General features: G+C 36.8%; 1 pseudogene; it reads right to left on the bottom strand.

Moving 5' to 3' along the window:
- Positions 1-5,041: 5,041 nt before the first annotated feature.
- Positions 5,042-6,546, bottom strand: LOC113177978 (ubiquitin-conjugating enzyme E2 N pseudogene; annotated as a pseudogene).
- Between the last annotated feature and the right edge of the window lie 288 nt (positions 6,547-6,834).

Here is a 6,834-nt window from a genome sequence, read left to right as displayed (position 1 = left end):
CAATGACATTCTTCACAGAAATTTTTAAAAAGCCATCATGAAATTCTTTTGGAAAAATAAGAGACCCAGAGCAGCAAAAACAATCATTAGCAGGAAAAGTGATGCAGGAGGCATCATGCATGATACCAGACTTAAATCATACTACAGTGGTATAGTAACAAAAAGAGCATGGTATTGATACCAAAACAGACATGGAGATCAATGGAACAAAATAGAAGACACAAAAACATACCCACATAAATAAAGTCTCTCATCCAAGACAAAGGCACCATAAACATACATTGGAATACAGATACAACAGATGGTGCTGGGAAAACAGGAAATCCATATGCAATAGAATGAAGTTGGACCCTTTACCTCTCACCCTGCATGAAACACAACTCTAAGTGCATCAAATACTTAGGAATTAGACCAGAGGCCCTATACTTACTAGAAGAAAAAGTAGGCCCAACTCTCTAACATGTCAGCTTAGGAACTGACTTCCCTAATATGACTCCTAAAGCACAAAAAATAAAACCAAGGATCAATAAATTGGAATTTTATATTATACATGAGTAGCTTCGTATTCAGCAAAAAAACTCAACGTGACCCCATGCACATTTCTTGACCTCATTCTGTGTATCGCTCCCTCTTTTCCAGAAGTCTCATCTACAATATCCAGAAGTGCCTCCTTTGAACTTTATTTTTTTTAAATTTCTTTTTAGGAAAAACATTTTTATTATTTGAAGCATAAAAAATAGAAAACTTAGTATGACATTTAATTTCTTTTTAAAAAAATTATTTTAAAAATTGGTTACAGGAGTAAACAATTTAATTTCTTTTTTAAAAAAATTAGCTTTTATTTATTTTTTTAGTTTTATTGATTTTATTTTTTAAATACATGACAGCGGAATGCATTACAATTCTTATTATACATATAGAGTACAATTTTTCATATCTTTGTATATAGAGTATGTTTCCTTTGAACTTTATCCTGTCTGCCCAGCTCAGACAATCTTGCTCTGGTACTCTGCTTGGGAACTTACTCCTTGAGCCCAGATGGGATGTTCCTCAGGGCACAGAGCCAAGGTGATCATGGGAATCACCTTGCTGGCTTTCTTTCCTGTGGGCACTACAAGTGTTATCTGATGAAGTCTGAAATGAGTGTACTCATGTAGTTTTTCCATCATTTTACACACTTCAGTTGAAAAGGGAAATCTGGCCCAGTCATTCCATCATGGTGAGAAGCAGAAATCCTCAGTTAGTTTTAAAGAAATATAATCTAAGAGAATTCTATCTTCCATTACTTTTTACTTTAATTAGATTAAAAGATTTAAATAACAGCAGCCACTTTATCTCTAAAAAGTAACATGATTTGCAAAGTGTTATTGGTCTTGTTAGATACCTTACTTCATACAAATGTTAGTGGCTTCTCACAGACATCACTAGTTTATCAATCCTAGACTTTGATTAGAAAGCAGGAATGCTATTGGAGGCTTTCTGAAGCTTGGAAGAACACAGAAATTGTACTCAACATGACAATTTTATCTCTAAACAATCAGAAATCTCATCTTACAAATAAGTTGAAGGCATAAACTGAGAACTTCAAATGTTTTAAAATATTATAATTCTGAAATGGATAAAGTGGAAAAGGCAAAACTAAAAAGGGCTAAAATATACTAGATGGGAGTATTTTGAGAGTCCAGACCTTGGACTTATTTCTTTGACATGTTTTTGAAATTTGTAATGTTATTATTCCCTCATAGCACATTGTCTTGAATCTTCAATATTATCGATACAAAATTTATGTCTTATCTAAGTAATTTTGACAATGCTAATGTTTTACATACCTTGTATAAATGTATCCAATTTTAGGTTTAGTATTGTTTTTTTTCTTAATAAATAGTTTCAGAATAAATCAACTTATGATCTAATACCTAAGATAATAATAGAGCAATTTAATATATCACATAGGAGTTACTTTTGCCAGCAGAAATTTTGTTGTGAATTGAAAAATATCTTCCAAATAATAGATTCTCTACCTGCCACAAAAGCCTTCCTTTTGCAAGAATGCCTTCCCACATGAATAGAAAGAGTAATCCACAGCAAATATTCTTTAAAATCACGCCTAATTCAAGTTTTTATGAGCCCTTTGTAACAATATTATGTCTATAGCTGTGCACTGTGGTGTACCATTATAATCCCAGTAACTAAGGAATTTGAGGCAGGAGGATCACAAGTTCAAGGCCAACATTGGCATCTTAATGAGACCCTGTCTCAAAATTAAAAGGGATTAGGATGTATAGCTAATAACTCATTGGTTGAGGGCCCCGGGTTCAATCTGTAGCTTGTGTGTATATGTTTGTATATAATAATATCCTTAAAAATATTCATAATTATCTTTGTATTAGAAGCATAGATCAAGTCAGATAGTTTATCTGAACTCTGGAGTCTGAAAATGAGTTATGATGCAAACAAATTTCTAGCAACTTTTAGAAAAAAAGAATTTCTTGATATATTGATTTTCTAGGGAAGGACTGAAGTTATGTCTCCACTAGATTGCTAGAGTAAAAAGGAGAACAAGTACTGCCTGAGTGGTGCTATTTTTGAAGCTAACACTCAGCCCACAATGACATCCCACCCTAAGTTCCTGCCCAAAGTTTCTGCTAATGGTTGGACATATCAGTGTAGCTACCTACTGCACATCTTTGCATAAATGTACTTCAGGCCTCTGAAAGTCAAGTCCAACATATTATTCTCTTCACTAACAAATCTGGTTTTTTGTCTGTATTCTGTTTATAACTGAATGGTAGAAACTTCCATCAGTCATAAACTTGAGTTACTTCTGAATCCATCTTCTACTTTATAATGCTTGATCCATCACAAAATCCACATTGATTCTGTAATTCACTTCTCCCCCCATCACTGGTGCTTTCTCACTTCAAGTCCTTAGATGGTCTTGTTTGGTATATATCAACAGCCCACCTAATGGACCTACCCATCATTCGTACCCCTTCAAATTCATGTTTTACAATATCATAGGAGTTATTTTTTTTACTTTTTAAAAAACATATCTCATGTATCTTGTGTGATTTCCATACCAAATATCTATTAATGGCATTCTACTATCCATAAGACAAAATACACATCACTTATAAAGATAAACAAGACATTTGCTTACTTAAACCCAGAATCTCTCTCTCATCTTATCCCCTTATCAAACTTGTACTATTTCTGTTCTTGGAACTCTGTGCCCACTTAACAGAGCATAGTTTCTTTCTACTTTGTGCTTTGCAATGCTTTTTACTTTGACTGTTATACAGATTTTCTTTTTCGGTTGTCTATTCCTAAATTGCCCTTCAAGACTCCACATAGAACTTCCACTCTGCCTATATTAGTGAAGCCTATGGCAGACCAAAATACTTACCAAGAATTAAAATAGCCACATAAAATGTTTTAAAATCATAAATTTTGTATAAAGACATTTGAGAACTGTGAAAGCAGTCAGGACTCAAAGGGCCAGGTCCCAGAGGAGAAGGAAAATCACTGAAGTAAACTTGACTTTGTACTTGCTCATCATTCCCACAAGGCACTCGCCAATTTTGCTGTTGGATACAAAACTGGAATGTTAGGTAGAGCATGGCTGTTGAGAGACAGAGAAACCAGAAAAGCCTTAGGAAAACTCAAGGAATTGGGGAAAGATAATTTCAAGTGCAGAGATGCTAAGTCAGCCAGAACCCGAGGAGGAGCTATGTTTCAAAAGAAGAGAGACCCTAAGTAGTTAGCTCTGAATTATTTTCACCCCTTAAGGTCAGGGAATTTGCTGATTGTATTCTGAGAAGCAAGATGCTAAGAAACCAAGCACAGGCTCTAAAAAGAAATGGAAAATTTTTGTTAGTATCACAGTGATAGAGAGAGAATTAAAAATTAGTGTCAGGGTCTGCCAAAAATTATGCCCTAAGGAAAATCTGAGACCCCTGAATGCTTCCATCTGGGAGTGGTGATAAGCAGAGATAAAGGAAGCCTGAGACAAACTGTAAGCAATCCTTAAGTCAGAGCAGCCTCAGACTGGCTTGAGGTGATCTGCTTTTCTGCTGCTCACCACAGAATATCACCAAAGAAGGGAAATAACAATCCAGAGCCTCTGTAATTTCAATACAAAATGCCCAACACTCAATAAAAAATGACCAGGCATAACAAGAAACAGAACAAACAGGAAAGAGAGACACATAATAAGACACAGATGTGTCTGTGACCCAATTAATGGAATAATCAGACACAGACTTAAAATAACCGATTTTTTTATGTTGAAAACATAATTTTAATAGACAATTCTTCATCTTACATAGGAGCACAATAAAATACACCACATTCTGAAGAAACTCCAGAAATTATGAGAATAAGAGTGAGGAAAATTCAGATTGGGCTACGATATCCATTACCTTAAACTGCAAGAAACAAAAGATTCCAAAGTGAAGGTTAACATTTACATATTTATGACTGGCTACATTTATGACTTGAAAATAAGAATCAGGCATTAGATGTGGAGAGAGGTGGAAAAGAACAGTTTTGTGAGGGAAGAAACTGTCAGTGAAGAAAAATTTACTAATAACAAATTAAAGAATAAAAAAAGCTCCAAAGCAAATACTAGGGAGGTGAAAGCACATTAACTAAGATTTGATGCTCTCAAAGGAAGAAACCTTTCTGATGACACTTATGCAAGCTGGTTGCTTGAGATACACTCTTAGGTCTATAAGGAAGACTCAAATGCCTCAGCAAACCCCAAATGAATACCAGATTGGTGTTTCCTAATAATGCACACCAGTGGCCACATAGGAAGTTTAAAGATAGGAACCAAGAAAAAGGTCATACTCCACATCTGAGGTAAAAATGTGGCACGACATGTGAAAGTCCTACATGTCAGTCACTAATGTTTTCTTTGCTGTGACTATCCCTGTACAGTAATTTGTCAAACATTGTGGCAAGACCAATGATAGCCTAACTAAATCAGACAACGAACATTTATTTTTAATTTCTAGGAGGTTAAGAAAAAAGTCAGACACTGATGCTTTATGCATGCTCAGGGCCAATTTATAAATAATCCATTCAGTAATTCTTAATATAAGTTTGCATCAGTGAAAAGAAACTGGCAAAATCTCTTGCCATTCAATTTGTCAGATGGTGAAGACCAAAACAGAATGTTTCATCAGAGTTTTTTAATTTTTAAATACGATTGTCACATTGGGAAAATGAAATAAACACAGTAAAATAAACTGTACAAAGGCAAAGTCGAATAACAAAAAATATTTTAGTAAAACATAAGATTTACAGAATTCCAGACAAGCCATACAAAATGGTCACAAGTTTTTTCTTTCTTTCTTTTTTTTTTTCTTTTTTTGAAGGGGGGAAATCTACACCTGACAGCAAAGTCACAATGTTATTAGTGAGGGCTGTGATGTTTGTTTAATGTTCCCATTTTGATTCAAACAATCAAGCTTGTCCATCTACAGAGTCTAAATAAAGTTAGACTTGGCTAGAGAGCATATTCTAAAGAACTGGTTAGCTGCTTTTAACCAATGCAATTAGCTCACCATAAAGGGGAGTGAAAGGAGTCCACAAAATTATAATAAAACTACCTTTCCCCTCAAAAAAATAAAATAAAAAATAAACACACCCATACCCCTGGCAGCTAACCCTGACAACTACCTTCATTCACAGTGCTTTATACTTAAACCATGATGGGGGAAATGAATAAAAGCAGAGAGCCACTGCTTTTAAACGTTTCGCAACAATCCAGATGATACTTCTAGCCTCGGCTCATGCTTTACAACAGTAAATCAGGACAAGACATAGATTTGCTAATGTGCATTTAATCACCAAAGGACTGAAGATGTCTGGGCTTTTATTCTGTAATGTTTCTATTAAGACTGTGTCCACTAAATGCAAACAAAAAAGGAAGAAATCTTGGCAGAACAGGAGAAGTGATGCACACTTGATGATCGGATCGATTTAAATATTATTCATGGCATATAGCCTAGTCCATGCTCTAGCTGTTTCTATGGCTTGGGCTTCGTTGGTCTTCCACTGCTCTGCTACATCATTTGCTAATGGATCTTCTGGATTAGGAGCACTTAACAAAGCCTGGATCGATAGCAGAACTGTGCGGATCTGCAGTGCTGGGGACCACTTATCTTTCAATATATCTAAACATATTCTTCCCAACTTGTCTACATTAGGATGATAAATTTTGGTCATGAAACGTACTTTAGGTGCTGCCATTGGGTATTCTTCTGGAAGGAATAGTTCAAGTTTAAAAGTCCCTCCCTCAAAGGGGGAATCCTGGGGGCCAGCAATGACCACATGAAAATAACGGGCGTTGCTCTCATCTGGTTCTGCTTTAATGCCAGGAACTGGTTCTGCCAGCAAACGCTGGGTTTCCTTGATGATCCTGCGGGGCAGCCCGGCCATCTTGTCAGATCCCGAGTTCGGCCTCTGGTTTCGTCTCCGGCTCCGCTCGCCTCACGCACGAGTGGAAGTCCCGGGCTCCACTTCCGGGGGACGTTGCCGCGCCCGCCGCCACCGCTGCCGAGGCCCCTCGGGAAATGTAGTCCCTGCTCGGGTGTGGGCTCGGGCGGGTTTTCCTCCGACCTGGCCCCCCTGGAACAGATGCTTAAGAGAGAAACTGAGAGTGCCGGCTCTGAGAAGCGGTTCCACTTCATGCAGCTTCAACCAGAAACAAACCTCAATGTGCTTACAGAGAACAAGACCGTTCCTTCAATTGGAAGTTGCATGCACAAAATGCTTCTGTTCTGCACTTCCAAGCTTTTCTCAGCCAGCACGTTCAGACGACGTTTA

The sequence above is a fragment of the Urocitellus parryii genome, unplaced genomic scaffold (assembly GCF_045843805.1).
Source record: "Urocitellus parryii isolate mUroPar1 unplaced genomic scaffold, mUroPar1.hap1 Scaffold_61, whole genome shotgun sequence".
Lineage (NCBI taxonomy): Eukaryota > Metazoa > Chordata > Mammalia > Rodentia > Sciuridae > Urocitellus > Urocitellus parryii.
The sequence above is the reverse complement of the archived record's forward strand: the minus strand, read 5'-3'. Positions and strand labels throughout refer to the sequence as shown.